Here is a 15,621-nt window from a genome sequence, read left to right as displayed (position 1 = left end):
AACATGGTTTATGCTTCCATTTATTTGTATCTTCTTTAATTTCTTTTTTCAGTGTTTTGTAGTTTTCCAAGTACAGGTCTATTACCTCCTTGGTTAAACTTATTCCTCAGTATTTTATTTTTCTTGTTGCTATAGTAAATGAGATTTTCCCCCCTAGTTTCTTTTTCTAATATTTCATTGTTGGTATACAAAAATACCATCAATTTCTGAATATTGACTTTGTATCCCACTGTTTTGCCAAATTCACTTATTAGGTCAAGTAGTTTTTTGGTGAAGACTATAAGGTTTTCTTTGTGCACTATTATGTCATCTGAGAATAATGACAACTTTACTTTCTCCAGAACTATTATTTTTAAAATAGCTCAAAATCCAATTGTTTTTTCAATGGAATTTTGCTCATGGATATCGTCCAGTACTTACTAGGTCAAGACTTCTCAAAATACAATAGAAAATGAAGATCTTATGAATTAGTTCCAATCCCTAAAGAGGGTTTTGAATGTTGAGGCTTCCAGCAAAGATGGAGGCCTAGACTGACATGCTCTGTGTCCCTTCACAGCTCTGTCTCCCTCCACAGCTAAGAAGAACTACAACTACCGCAAAACCAGAAATAACCAAAAGTTCCAGAACATAAAGCTAGATGGAAGTCCAATGTATGAAGTTATAAACAAGTAGTGGTTATCTGGACGGGTAGGAGGGGTGAAGCTGGGACAGAGAGATCAAGCTGTGCTGGCGGCGGCAGCTACAGCGATGAGCAGCAGGGCTGCGGTAAGAACAAACACCAGTACTTAAGGGGAGGCAAAAAGCACCTGGGGAGCACCTCTGGCTGCAGACCAAACCCGTCAGCTCGAGTTTCCAATGCCAGGGAAGGCAGACTTCTATTGCCTTGGACTGTGAGGCCCAGGGGAGTGGGGATGGCGGAGAAGGCTCCCGGTCTCTAAGCGGAGAGTGAACGGCAGGACTCTATCTTGGACCACCGCCCCCACACAAAGTGCCACAGTGTAGTGAGAAGGGTCGCTCGGTAGTGATGAGTGCATAGGGCTCTGCCCACTATAGCGCAGGATGTGTGACAGCCCCATCCAAGAAGGAAAAGTAAAATAAAAACTGTCAGGATCGCATGGATAATGATAGAGATCCCAATCACACAGCTGACAGAAAGCAAATACATGAATTAATGGATGAACAGATATATAATCTTCCTGAGGCTCAATTCAGAGCTATAGTTATAAGACAGCTTACAGAAATAACAGCGGGACTTAATCAAGATGGGGAAGAAATGAAGGCTAACCCTGCTGAAATGAATGAAAACACATATGAAACAAGTGGTGAGGGAAGGAAAACCAGGGATCAAATCAACAAATCAGAACATAAGGAAGGAACAAACAGTCAACCAGTGCAGAAAGAGAAAACGAAAAGTAAGAAAAATGAGGAGAAGCTCAGAAACCTCCAGGACAACTATAAGACGGCAAACATCCAAATTATAGGGTTGTCAGAAGTTGAAGAAGAACTAGAAATTGAAAAATTATGTGAAAAAATAATGAAGCAGAACTTCCCTAACTTGGGGAAGGAAATAGACTTACAGGTATAGGAAGGACAGAGAGTTCCAAATAAGCTGGACCCGGGGAGAACCACACCAAGATACATTATAACCAAAATGTCAAATTTAAAGGTAAAGAGAGAATCTTAAAAGCAGCAAGAGAGAAGAAGAGAATTATGTACAAAGGAGTCCCAGTTAGACTATCAGCTGATTTCTCAAAGGAGACTCTGCAGGCAAGAAGGAACTGGCAAGAAATATTCAAAGTAATGAAAATAAAAAATCTACAGCCACAATTACTCTATCCAGTGAAGCTGTCATTGAGAATAGAAGGGCAGAGAAAGTGCTTCCAGGACAAAGTAAAACTGAAGGCATTCATTAGATCTAAACCACTGTAATATGAGATGTTAAAGGGACTTGTTTAGAAGAAGGAAGATCAAAACTATGAACATTAAAACAAGAACTGTATCACAACAACCAACAAGAGAAGCTAGGAAATTGAAACAAAGGCAGACTAAGTAGGCAACAAGAATGGGAAAAGAATTATAGGTATGGGGAACATTTTGGGGGCAGGCCAGTGGGGAAGAGGAACGGGGGAAAGGGAGGAGATGATGCGGGAATTAAGATTCATAGTAGGAGGGAGTGGAGTAGACAGAAAGATGTTGAGAAGAACCATATACACAACCAATGGGCATGGACTAAGGGGGGGCAACTGGAGGGAGCAGGGTCACTGGGTGGAGGGGAGCAGAGGGAAAATAAATTGGGACAACTGTAACAGCGTAATCAATAAAACTATATCGTCGTTGGCAGCCGTCCGTCTCGAGAGACGATGGTGTAGCTTCTTAAGAATCTATCGGCACCGCCGAGAATGGCTGTGCAGTCCTACTCGGGAGTGACACGGTATCTGTCTCCTCCCATGTTGAATCGACATCTTACGATGACGCTGGAGTGTCCTCTCCAGTGAAGCTGAAGCTACAGAGCCTGGGCAGGGTGATATGGAGGGTCTGCTGTTGCCCATGCAGCAGACCCCCCCTCTCTTCGCAGCTGAAGGGTCCAAGGGAAAGATGGAGTCAATACAGCTTGGTTTCAGGTGCGCCGCAGGAGTTGCCGGTGTTGACTACAACGTCAAACCGCCTTAGGGACTCTGGCTCCGGATTTTCTGTCGGGGTTTACTCCCTTAGCCTTTCCCCTGAAGAGGTATGCCGCAAGGCAGCGGAGGTTTTTTTGAGTCAGCGTTTTCCTTCTCTGATGTGCCCTGACTGGAAGATCGAACCAGCGACACTTAGCTCGCAGGCCGACGCTCAATCCACTGAGCCAAACCAGCCAGGGTTAATAAAACTATATATATATATTTTTTTTAAGTGGGTTTTGTTCTCCAGGTCCATCATTCAACAAATTTAACAAGTGATATATTTATTGCATGCCTATAAATTTTAGTATCTTTATTAATTCCTAGGACAAAAGAAGAATATAATTTTGACTTAGTGCTAGCATTCTCATATTTTAAAATTTGGAAGAAAACCTTTTTTAGCCTTATATGCTGATTTTCCAAAATTATCTACTTGTCACCCAAAGTTTCCATTGGTCTGACTGATATTTCCAGTTCTTCCAGCAAAAATAGAGAATAACAATTGTCTCCTTAGTGGTTCTCTCTTTTCCCTTTAGGTATCACTTTTTTAGCTCCTCAGTTTTATTGCTCTTTAATATTTCTAAATTAACAAGTGAAAACAGCAAAATTAGGACTCTTTTTAAAACCTCATAGCCCTGTACTCTAACCACTGGAAGGAGCTCCATAGTCCCAACATTTTTATACACACACATCATAAAAAACTTAATTGTAATTTTTAGTAAGAAGGATAAAAGTATTATAAATAAAATTGAATGTAGGTTGTATACTCTCCTTGTACCTCTCTGTGAATTTTTCTTTTCTCTTAGCCCCATGAAACTTGTGGGTAGTTATATTTTCTATTCCATCTGTTTTGAAATTAGGAAGGACCCAAAAACTGGACAGTCGACTCAATAAAGCTGTAGCTGGCCTGGACAAAAAGGAATGTGCTTTACTTTCCTCCTTGTTTTCTCTTTTTTTGCTGGCATTCCTGGAGTTGCACAATGATCTTCTTTGCTAATAGTTTTTTTTTTGTTTTTAATTGTTGTTGTAGATCACATCTTTTTATTCCTCTCAAATTTTCACTTAAGTAGTTTCTTGTATCTTCTTTCCTCCCCTTCCTCCAACCCCCCCCAAAGAAATCTATAGCTACCTCCTCACATTCATTTTTGTTGTCGTTACACTCATTTGTTAGTAGAAAGGCAGGAAGAATCACCTCTTTGCTGGAACATGGGTGGCAGGAGGATGGGCTAGGCAGGAGGGCCTCCTGACTGTCATGAACCAGAGGGCAGACAATTGACCCCAAAGGAGCAAAGAGAACTAGAGTGGATTATGTAAGGAAGCAGGTATAGACAATATGAGATTCAGTTAGGGAAAACCAACTAAGTTAAGAAGGCCATTACAGATTTGTAGGCTTCAGAGACCAGATCAGAGTTTCCAAAGTAGTTATGCTAGTCTTTTTCCTCAAATACTCCCCTGGCTCATTCTTTCACACTATTTGGGTTTCTGCTGGGATACCCTCCTAAACACTGCTTAATCTAAAATAGCTCTCATCATTTCCCATCACTCTGAATCCTCTTATCCTGCATCATTGTTCTTATTATTGTTGATCACTACTAGAAATTATTTAGTTAATTGGTTTACTCATTTATTCTACGATTAAATATAAGGCACACAAAGGTAGCGACTGACTTTGTTTTGTTCTCTGCTGTAGCCACAACACAAACAATTGGACTTGCCTAAGAGCAGACATTGGATGAATGTTTACTGCTCGTGTGAATGAATTAGTGTTAGAGGGAGTGCATAAAATGTATCCCTGTTTGTGTTCTTATAAAGAAAGTTGTCTAATCTCTAATAATCTGTTACTATATGTTACCTTTAAAGTAGAGCACTCTATTTTTTAAAGTAGGCTTAATGGACAACAGTTTTTTATAGTAAATATAATCATTCTCTTTTGTTGGTTATACATTGGCAAAGGGTGAGAATAGATGATACAATTTTTAGAGTCCTTCATGTTGTGGAAGCCCTTAGACTTATCTGGGAATGATTAAACAGTTAAACCAAAGAAGTTTCTTTTGAAGTGACTGAAAAAGGCTTACATGTAACCCACAAATGGGACATTACATGAAAGGCTCTTGAGCCAGCTGACAATTAGAACAAATTATCTCTGGGAGGCATTGTGGTAATTTTTTGAGCATCATTATGGATACCTTCTGGTAACAGCTGAACCCTGAGTAATATGATGGAAAAGCAGCTTTATTACTGTTCTGAAGAAGACACTTAGTAAAATCAGAAGATGGGTGCCCTAATTCCAATTTCACTCTTTAGCAGCTTTGTAACTTTGAGAAAATTGCTTAATCTATTGGTGCCTTAGGTTTTTCTTTTGTAAAATGTGAATAAAATAATTCCTTTCTCATGTGATAGTGAGGACTAAATGAGCTAATTATTGCAAAATTCATAGGGAGTGTTCAATAAATACTATCATTATTTATCAGTTGTGAGAACTAGGGTCATTATTTTACCACAGCTGCTCCTCTTTTTATTTCTTCAAAAAATTGTATTTCTCATTTATTTTCTGTTTATTAATATAAGTAGTATATGTTGGCTGTAGAAAATTTGAAATTATCGTCGTCGTCGTCGTCGGCAGCCGTCCATCTCGAGAGACGATGGCGTAGCTTCCCGAGAGTCTATCTGCACCGCCGAGAATGGCTGTGCAGTCCGATTCGGGAGTGACAATCCCTGCCGCACTTGGTACAGGTGAAGGCAGATGGCCGTTGTTGCTGCTGTTGACGCTGCTTCCGCCTCGATCTTTTCTGGACCGCCTCCTCGTTGCGCGCAGCCTCTGCACGTGACGTACCTTGCCTGACCGCGAGCCTCCAGGCTAGGCGGTCGTCTGCTTGAACTTCCCATGTGTTGAGATTGATGGAGCATTGTGTCATGTCCTTTTTGCAGATGTCTTTGAACCGCAGTTTTGGGCGCCCTGTCCTCCTCTTGCCTACTGCTAGCTCGCCGTAGAGGAGGTCTTTGGGGATACGGCCTGCATCCATTCTTTTGACATGGCCGAGCCACCTGAGGCGTCTCTCGCTAAGAACTGCATGCAAACTGCTCATATTGGCTCGCTTCAGCACCTCGGTGTTGGGGACCTTATCCTGCCAGGCGACATGCAGGACGCGTCGCAGGCACCTCATGTGGAAGCTGTTGAGTTTCCTTTCGTGCCTTGCGTAGGTGGTCCACGTCTCGCTGCCATAGAGGAGAGTGCTGAGTACGCAGGCTTGGTAGATGCGCAGTCTGGTTTTCTCAGTGAGGCTGGAATTGTTCCACGCTCGCCGGTTCAGTCTGGCCATAACTGTGGCTGCCCTGGCGATTCTCCGGTTGACCTCCAAGTCGACTGACAGAGAGCTCGAGATGGTGGACCCGAGGTAAGTGAAGTCGTTGACAACCTCCAGGGTGTATCCGTCGATGGTGATGCATGGGGGAGTCCCCGTGCCTTGAGCCATAACATTCATCTTCGTCAGGCTGATGGCTAGTCCGAACTCCTTGCATGCGTGGGAAAGGCAAGTGACTAGCTGCTGGAGTCCCTCTTCGGAGTGTGATGTCAAAGCTGCGTCGTCGGCGAAGAGCATCTCACGGATGAGCACCTCTTTGACTTTGGTCTTGGCTTGTAGACGGGCCAGGTTGTAGAGCTTGCCATCGGATCTGGTGTGAATGAAGACACCTTCGCTGCAGTCCTTAAAGGCGTATTGGAGGAGCATGGAGAAGAAGATTCCGAACAGCGTAGGCACGAGGACGCAGCCCTGCTTTACTCCGCTGCTGACTGGGAAGGCCTCAGAGGTTGCGCCGTTGTAGGACACCATGCTGTGCATGTTGTCGTGAAAGGACATGACCACAGCAAGCAGATGTGGTGGACAGCCAATCTTCCGTAGCAAGCTGAAGAGTCCGCTTCGACTGACCAGATCAAACGCCTTCGTGAGGTCGATAAAGGCGAGGTAGAGTGGTTTATGCTGCTCGTGACACTTCTCCTGCAGCTGGCGTAGGGAGAAGATCATGTCCACTGTTGATCGGCAAGCTCTGAAGCCACACTGGGACTCTGGGTAGACGCGGGAAGCAAGGGTCTGCAGGCGGGCAAGAGCGACCCGGGCGAATACTTTGCCGATGACGCTGAGGAGAGAGATGCCCCGGTAGTTGTTGCAGTCACTGCGGTCTCCTTTGTTCTTGTACATGGTGATAATGTTGGCGTCTCTCATATCCTGGGGGATGTAACCCTCCTTCCAGCAGAGACAGAGTAGATGGTGGAGCGGCTGTAGCAGGACTGGTTTCCCGCTCTTTAGGATTTCTGGAGGGATTCCGTCGCTTCCTGGTGCTTTCCCGCAAGCAAGGCGGTCGATGGCTTTGCTGAGCTCTGCCGCAGTAGGTGGGGTGTCTAGCTCCTCCATGACTGGTAGGTCTGGGATGGCTTTAAGAGCAGTGTCTGTTACGGTGTTCTTCGTTGCGTACAGCTCGAGGTAGTGCTCGGTCCACCGCCGCATTTGCTGTTCCTGGTCAGTGATGACCTCACCTGTCTTGGACTTAAGGGGGGCGATCTTGGAGGGGATTGGGCCTGTTGCCTTCTTGATACCCTCATACATTCCTCGTGCGTTGCCTATATCGGCGGCTTCCTGGATGGTTCTGCACAGGTTTAGCCAATAGGTGTTGGCACAGTGGCGGGCGGTCTTCTGGACTTTGTTCCTGGCAGCCCGTAGAGCTTGAAGTGTACTGGGAGTGGGCGTGACCTTGTAAGCCAGTAGGGCCTTCCTCTTAGCCTCGATCACGGGTTCAATTTCTTCCCAGTGAGCCTCGTACCAGTCAGCGTTCTTCCGCTCTTTCTTCCCGTAAGCAATAATGGCGGAGTTGTATATGGCGTCGCGGAGACGTGGCCAATTGGATTCGATAATGTCATCTGCCGCCACTCCCTCGCCGAGTGCATCTTCCATCTTGTTGATGAATTGCTGGGTCTTAACTGGGTTGCTGGCACAACTGGTGTAGATGCGTGGGCGACCCTTCATCTTGGAGTGGTGCAACCTCTTCGGCATTATGCGCACCTTGCTTACCACGAGGGCATGGTCCGTGTCGCAGTCTGCACTGTGGTAGCTGCGGGTGAGGAGGGTGCTGCCGATATCCGTTCTTCTGGTGATGACGAGGTCAAGCTGGTGCCAATGGCGGGAGCGGGGGTGCCTCCATGACACCTGGTGGATCTCTTTGCACTTGAAGAATGTGTTTGTCACGCACAGGCCGTGGTGACACAAGAGCTCAAGCAGTCGCTGACCATTCTCATTGATCTTTCCTCTCCCAAATTTTCCAAGGCAGGTGGGCCAGGCCATGTGGTCGGCTCCTACTCTTGCGTTGAAGTCTCCAAGGAGATAGAGAGCGTTACTTCTTGGAATCTTGGATAACGCTTCGTCCAGTGCATGGTAGAACTGTTCTTTCTCTTCGGTGGTGGCGCAGAGGGTTGGGGCATACGCGCTAAGAATGCTGACTGGGCCGAAAGTTGTTGACAATCGGAGGGTAAGTAATCTCTCTGTGCCTCCTGTGGGTGGCTCTATGGAGTTAACAAGCGTGTTCTTCACAGCGAACCCAACACCGTGCTGTCTTGGTTGGTCTGGAGACTTCCCTTGCCAGTAGAAGGTGTAGTTGGTTTCTCTGATAGTTCCGTTGTCGGCCAACCGGGTCTCCTGTAGAGCCGCAATGTCGATGTTTAGTCGTGCCAGTTCCCTATCGATGACAGCGGTTTTCCTGGCACCATTGATCCACGGAAGGTCTGCAGTAAGTCCGGGACACATGGTCCTGATGTTCCAGCTAGCGAGGCGAAGAGCCGGAGGCTTCTTTCTTGTTGTTTGCTTGGAATTAACTGGTGCGGGTGTTTTGTGGCCCACTTTTCGAGAGGCGCCTCTCTGATCCCCACGCACCCAGTGGGGCAGGCGAGCCATGGCGAGACGGTAGCTGTCCAGTGAGGTGCGATGATCTCTCCCACCGTCAGAGGAGACCCCTGGCGCTCGTTTCCTTCGCCAATCGGATGAGCTTATAACCGGTATCTGTCTCCTCCCGTGTTGAGTCGACATCTTGCGATGACGCTGGAGTGTCCTCTCCAGTGGAGCTGAAGCTACAGAGCCTGGGCAGGGTGATATGGAGGGTCTGCTGTTGCCCATGCAGCAGACCCCTCCTCTCTTTGCAGCTGAAGGGTCCAAGGGAAAGACGGAGTCAATACAGCTTGGCTTCAGGTGCGCCGCAGGAGTTGCCGGTGTTGACTACAATGTCAAACCGCCTTAGGGACTCCGGCTCCGGATTTTCTGTCGGGGTTTACTCCCTTAGCCTTTCCCCTGAAGAGGTATGCCGCAAGGCAGCGGAGGTTTTTTGGAGTCAGAGTTTTCCTTCTCTGATTTTAGAGATGTCCTTCCTCTTTCCTCCTTTACAGTCTTGAGGGCAGATTTTTAAAAATAAAATCAACTGTGATTCTGTCAGTGAAAGATAATTACAGTTGACCCTTGAACAACATGGGTTTGAACTGCATGGGTCCACATTTTTTTTTTTTTGCAGTAAGTACAGTTGGCCATTGTTCTCGAGGGTTTCAAATTTGACTGATTCAACCAACTGTGGATCAAAAACAGTATTTTTGCATTTCCACCTACTGTTTTCCAACTGCAGATTCCCAGCCGCAGATTGAAAATACTTTTTTCCCATCTGTTGAATCTGTGGATGTGAAACTCTGGGACACAAAAAGCTGGCTGCCGGATCAAAAGTTGCACATGGATTTTTGATGTGGGAGGAAGTTGGGTGCTCCTAACCCCTGAGTTGTTCAAGAGTCAACAGTACTCCTCATTTTGGCTTATTTCCTTTTAGATATTTTTTTATGCACACATATATGTGCCTACTTTATAAGACCTGACACTTAAAAAAAAAAAAGGTTATTCTTATTGTTGGAGGAATAATCTAGAGGATGTAACCTCTAGTTGGCCCATGAGCTAGGCCTGGATGATCAGAGGCTCCCCACCCCCTCCTCTGTGCCTTCTCCACCTTAGAAGCTGCTCCAAAGACACAGTCTTGAGAGAGTAATGTATTGGTGAGATTATCTGGATGTTGTACATGAGAGAACACCTTTAAATCTTCTATCCTTTGTGTAAAATTTTAAGATTCTGGTGGGTGGATGCAAAGATCTCCCTATCTTGTGGCCACTGAAGAAAAGCATGGTAAGTTCCCTGGCTTCTTAAACCTGACACTTACGAATCTGGAGTGGTCTCCCTCTATATTTGGTCTCTCTTTGCTCTCCAGGTACAGGCACCAATTTTTGAGCCAACAAATATATATATCCTTATTGTTTTTAGGAGCATTATGTCATTGCCACTTATGGATGTTGTTAACTATTCTTTGAATGAAATCATTTTTAATGCCTACATAATATTTCACCATAGAAACATACCATAATTTATTTAACCAGCCCCCTATTGTGGAACATTACATTTTCATTATTTTTGCCTTATCAATAATACCTCAGTGCACAGATTTTACATAAATCTCTTTGTTGTTTCTAATTATTTCCTTAAGATAGACTGTGGAATTACTATATCAAAGGGAATAAACACTTAAGATTTAATCAAATGCCTTTTTGCAATAATTTCTTCAGCTTAAAAAAAAAAAGAATATATCTGAATATCTGTCTTGTTGACTTAACCAAAGTTGCCAGGTGGTTTAAACTAATGTATGTAAAAGTGTTGTGTAAAACACATGGTGCTGTGCCCACAAAAGTACATAAAACACTTTTTGGAGCCTAGACCTTTTAGATTATTTGGAAGAAAAGAGCAAATTTTCATTTAGGTATGCAATTATGAAATAGACAGGAAAGTATGGATATTTTGTTCAAAGTGTTAAAACATTGATAGTGAGTTATATGATGATGTTCCAAAGCACACACTTGGTCCAGAATTATTTCTCCCTCTTGTTCTTTCTAGTGCACCTATATCAGATTGTAGGCTTCCTGAAGGTCTTAGCAAGTGAATTACTAGCTATTATGCAGATATTTAAAAAACTTGGGTGAAGGGGTGTGAAGTTGCCCAAGTGATCTAATAATAGTCAATGCTCTGTAATTAATGCAGGGACATGCTCCTCCATTCTCTTTAGTATGGATGAGAGATCATGCCTAGCAAATGGAGAGATGGAAGGACATATTTTGGTGGTTCTGTTGGGGATATCACAGATATTTCTAATTTCTAGTTATGCCTCTAGATTTACAAAGCAATACACCTCTGCTGGCCTCACCATGGGGTGACTTAGCAAAGTGACTGCAACACTGTGCACATTGCAAGATTGTACCACCACTATCTTGTGACAGTAACTAAGTCACCCTTAGTCTGTCTATTTCCTGCACTCTTATTATATGGCACCAACTCTTATTAGTTCTTCAAAACATATCTGGAATCTATCTACTTATTAATTCTTCAAAACATATCTGGAATCTATCTACTTCTTTTTACTACAATGCCATCACTTAGTCAAAATGTCATTTTTTCTCACCTGGGGATTGCTATAGCATTGTTTTGTCTTCTTGGTTCCTTACAATCCATTCTCTCTATCCATCTGTTGTGAGTGATCCTTTAAAAACAAAACATATTATATCATTTTACTGCTTAAAACTTTCAGTGGTTTCTAATTGCTCTTGAAATGAAACAAAACTTTGTAAAATGCCCTACATGGACCTGGATTCTCTGGCTCCTGTCTCTCTCTCTGATTGCTGTTTGTACCTCTCTTTGCCTTTCTCATTGCACCCTTGCCACACTGGCCTCTATTCTGGTCCTTTGATCCACAAGGCCCTTTTGTGGCATGAAGCTTTCCTGCATGCTCTTCCCTTAGACTACAATACTCTTCTCCAGTTCTTTGTATGTTAGCTTATCTTCACACTTTACTTTCAGCTCAAATAACACCTAAGCAAGGTTTGCTCTGACCATCCAATATAAATTAGCTTTCCCTGGTGACTGTCCCAAAACTTTACTTCCTTTATAGCACTTATCACAATGTATAATCTTATTTTAAAGCTTTTTTTACTTAATTTATTTCTCCTCTAGTGAAGTATAAGCACACAAGGACAGGTTTTGTACTCAGTGCTAACTCCAATGGTTAGCAAAATCTCACTGATTGAATGAATGAGGAAGTTCCAATGAGTTTTATTTCAATTAAATTTGTTGAATGGGTAGGTAAAAACAATACTAAGTGAGCTAAAATTGGCGAGGAAGCAATGTGGAGGAGTGCAAAGATATGTAAATTGGCTCAGGAACTCTCGTTTGTAGTCCTGGATCTGTTCCTAATAAGCTCTGTGACTTCTATAAATTCTACTTTCTACATCTGGAAAATGTCTTCAAAGGTGCCTTCAAGTTCTGATATTTATAGTGTTCTCCTATATTTATAGGGTTCTATTCACCATCACAGGAATAATTCAGTTTTCACCCTCATATCGTTAAGATCTGCAATTAAGAGTAAGACTCTCCTTCCAAGGATGCCCAGCAAAGTCTTATGTCTAATGGACACCCCTTGGGAGACACCTATCTGATGTAAGAAGCTCCTAAGCTTTTGCAAAGTAGATACCCTTAGAATTCTGTGGTAGTCTGTGACCTTTAGATGAGGTATCCTTTCCAAAAATTAAGGTGTATAATATCAAGGCTGTGTCTGAGGACCTTTGCATATTATTTCCAATTTCAATTTTTTAGTGATTGTGAAGAACAAATATCTCCCTAGATATTTAATTCAAGGATCCTGAGGAATGGGAGTTACACATGTTAAGTAGGAATGGAGGAATTGTTTGGAATTTTGGTTATCTTTTTGGCTGGCTTCCTCAGTGTATACATAGAGAGTTTTAAATAGACTTCTTAAGAGAACTGCTTTTTGAAAGAATTTAGAATCATTTTCATTTGTATAGTGTGGAATTTGCAAAAATGAGAGATACAGTATTCCCTCACTTATCACAGGTATTATGTTCTAGACCATCCTGCAATAGATAAAAATCTGTGAAGTAGGAACCTTACATTTATTTTAGTATTTATATATATTTTAAGGCTTTATAAACCCTTCCCACACACTTATAAACCATTCCCAGTCCCTTATTAACCTTTCCCACTCCCTTATTAACCTTTTCCACACTTTTATAAACACTACTTATGTTCTTAAACATATTCTACACTCTTAAACCTATATAACTTTAACAACATACATATACAGTAATACAAAATCCTGCGTTATAGAGAAAAATCCACGATAAATAATGAAATATAATATTTTAAAAAATCCTGCGATGCAGTGAGGCTGCGATAAGTGAACCGCCATATAGAGATGGACTACTGTACATATTTTTCTGGTATTCTTGATAGAGGTTCATCTAACATTTTAGGAAAAAATATTAAAAACACTATTATAATTTCAGGAAATGTCTCTACAGATTATATCAGAGTAAGATTTTAGGAATGCTTGCAAGTTCTTGCATTGATAATACTGCTCTCTCATTAGAAATGTAGTTATAATATCTCTACCATTCTAGTTTAAATTTAATAAAACTATTTGTAGACAAATCAAATTGGTAGTAAATAATTTCATATAGCTCTTTGGTGGTATTGTTTAACTAGACATTTTATGATGATCTTATGATGCTTGAGAAGGTATTTGTGCATTATATAAAACCATGTCCCAAGTATCTAGTTGCCCTTTCTTTGCTAGGTCTTCCACTATCTTATATCTGTCCATGTTTTCCCTGGGCTAATATGTTTTTAGACCACCAACATTAACTTTAATGCTAATTATAACATTAATTAGAAGGATCTTAAAATCTACAAGCAGGCTGCTGTCTCCAGATTACATTTTATTATCAGGGACTTAATTTTGTAGCTCTCACTTTATGAAAAAATAAATTGAGGTAAAGAGAAGGGGTAAGAGTTAGTTCATGCCCCAGAGAAAGTCAATAATAGAGTGGGTGACAAGAAGTTAGAGCCACATAGATGGCTGAGTTGCTCTTATCAGACTCTGGACAGTTTACACTCAGTGAAGAATTAATTGTTTCACCTTGGAAGATTATTGATTTAGATTTGTGGTCAGAGCAGGAGATGGAGCAAGAGATGGAGAGGACAATGATATGTTGCTTCAAAGAGCCATGATTGATCTTGGAGACATAGAGGTCCAGAGGGAATAGTTAAAAAAGAAGTTAAGGAAAGTGAAAAAAGGCTTGAGGGGTACCTGAGAATTCTTAATAATAGGTTTGAGATTTCTGGGTTAGAGTGAAAGAGGCTTTCTGTGCATGCCCCTATTCAAATGTACATACTCCCTTCTTAATGTTCCAGGGACCTCTCTTCCTGTTCTTTACTTATTTCAGTATGGGTTTGCCACCTTAGCCAGGTGATGCATGTCAAATGGAGTCTATGCTTGTTATAATGTTGATGCCAAAAATACCCGTTGTACTACAGACAAAATCAAAGTCCCTGAGCAGGCCCAAGACTAAAAAACTTTCACTGGATCCTTTGGAGATAACACTGCCAGATTAAATAACTCAGTCTGTTTAAGAAGAAACTACTTCATACCCTTCAGAGGGCTATTATAAAAAACAAAACCAAACAAACAAAAAAAACCCTGAAACAAAAAGTGTTGGCAAGGATGTGGAGAAATTGAAACCCTTGTACACTTCTGGTAGAAGTGTAAAATGGTGCAGATGCTATGGGAAACAGTATGGCAGTTCCTCCAAAATCTGAAAATGGAATTCCCATATGATCTAGTAATCCTGCTTCTGGGTATACCCCCAAAATAATGAAAGCAAAAAATTCAACCAATGAGCTAAAAGACCTGTACACTAAAAACTATAAGACATTGATGAAAGAACTTAAATAAGGCACAAATAAATGAAAAGATATTCTGTGATCATGGATTAGAAGAATTAATACTGTTAAATTATTGTTAAAATACTACCCAAAGTGATCCATATTTTCAATATAACTTCTATACAAATTCTAAAGTCATCATTTAACAGTAAAAGGAAAAATGTCTTATGGAATCACAAAACATCAGGAGTAGGCAGAACCATCTTGAAAAAGAAGAACAAAGCTGGTGGCCTCACATTTTTGAATTGGAAACTATATTACAAAGCTATAGTAATCAAAGCAGTTTGGCATTGGCATAAAAACAAATGCAGATCAATGGAAAAGTATAGAACAGAATTAAGAGCTCAGAAGGAAGCTCATGCATATGTAGCTAATTAATTTAAGACAAAAGAGCCTAGAATATTCAATGGGGAAAGGACAGTTTCTTCAATAAATGGTATTACGCCATACACAAAAATCAATTTAAAATGGATTAAAGATTTGAATGTAAAACTTGAAATTGTGTAAATTTTCTAAAAGAAAACATAGGGGGTAGACCAATCATGGGGACCTGCTGCAGCCATAGTGTGTCTGTAGCTGCTGATTGGCTATGGTCTAGATGTGAGCCAGAACAGCAGGGGTTCATGGGGCCTGAGACCAGGTTCCAACCAGGCTTTCCACAATATCGGTGGCTTTCATACTAGAGTAGCTAAGAGGCAAGGCGCAAGTCAATCAAGAGACAATCCAGCAGCTCCTGGAAGAAAATGACCAGCTGTATCATGGAGTATCAGAGCAAAAGCCAGGTGAATGAATGCATTCAGTATCAGCATGTGTTACATAGAAATCTCATTTATTTAGCTACCGTTAAAGATGCCAACCCAATCAGTTTTTTAAAAGTAGTGGAATGATCTTCCAGCTGGCTGTTGTGAGGAGTAATTGAATGTTACCCATTTCCTATGAGGTGGAGACAGGATCTTTACCAACTGAACTGCTGAAAACATGGAGGCAATCCATGTGGCTCTTTTAAAAGTGTGAAACATTTAAAGAAATCAACTAAATTAACTGTATTTCAATATAAATATTTATTTTTAATAAGTAAGCAGATTTCCCCAATTAAGTTGCCTCCAGGT

The 15,621-nt window shown here is 41.9% G+C and overlaps 1 pseudogene; it reads left to right on the top strand.

Annotated features, from left to right (window-relative positions):
* Positions 1 to 747: 747 nt before the first annotated feature.
* On the top strand, positions 748 to 15,399 carry LOC150019191 (SS18-like protein 2 pseudogene; annotated as a pseudogene).
* The last annotated feature ends 222 nt before the right edge of the window (positions 15,400 to 15,621 follow it).

This window comes from Furipterus horrens, unplaced genomic scaffold (genome assembly GCF_987537825.1).
Source record: "Furipterus horrens unplaced genomic scaffold, mFurHor1.1.pri manual_scaffold_2, whole genome shotgun sequence".
Taxonomy (NCBI): Eukaryota; Metazoa; Chordata; class Mammalia; order Chiroptera; family Furipteridae; genus Furipterus; species Furipterus horrens.
The sequence above is the reverse complement of the archived record's forward strand: the minus strand, read 5'-3'. Positions and strand labels throughout refer to the sequence as shown.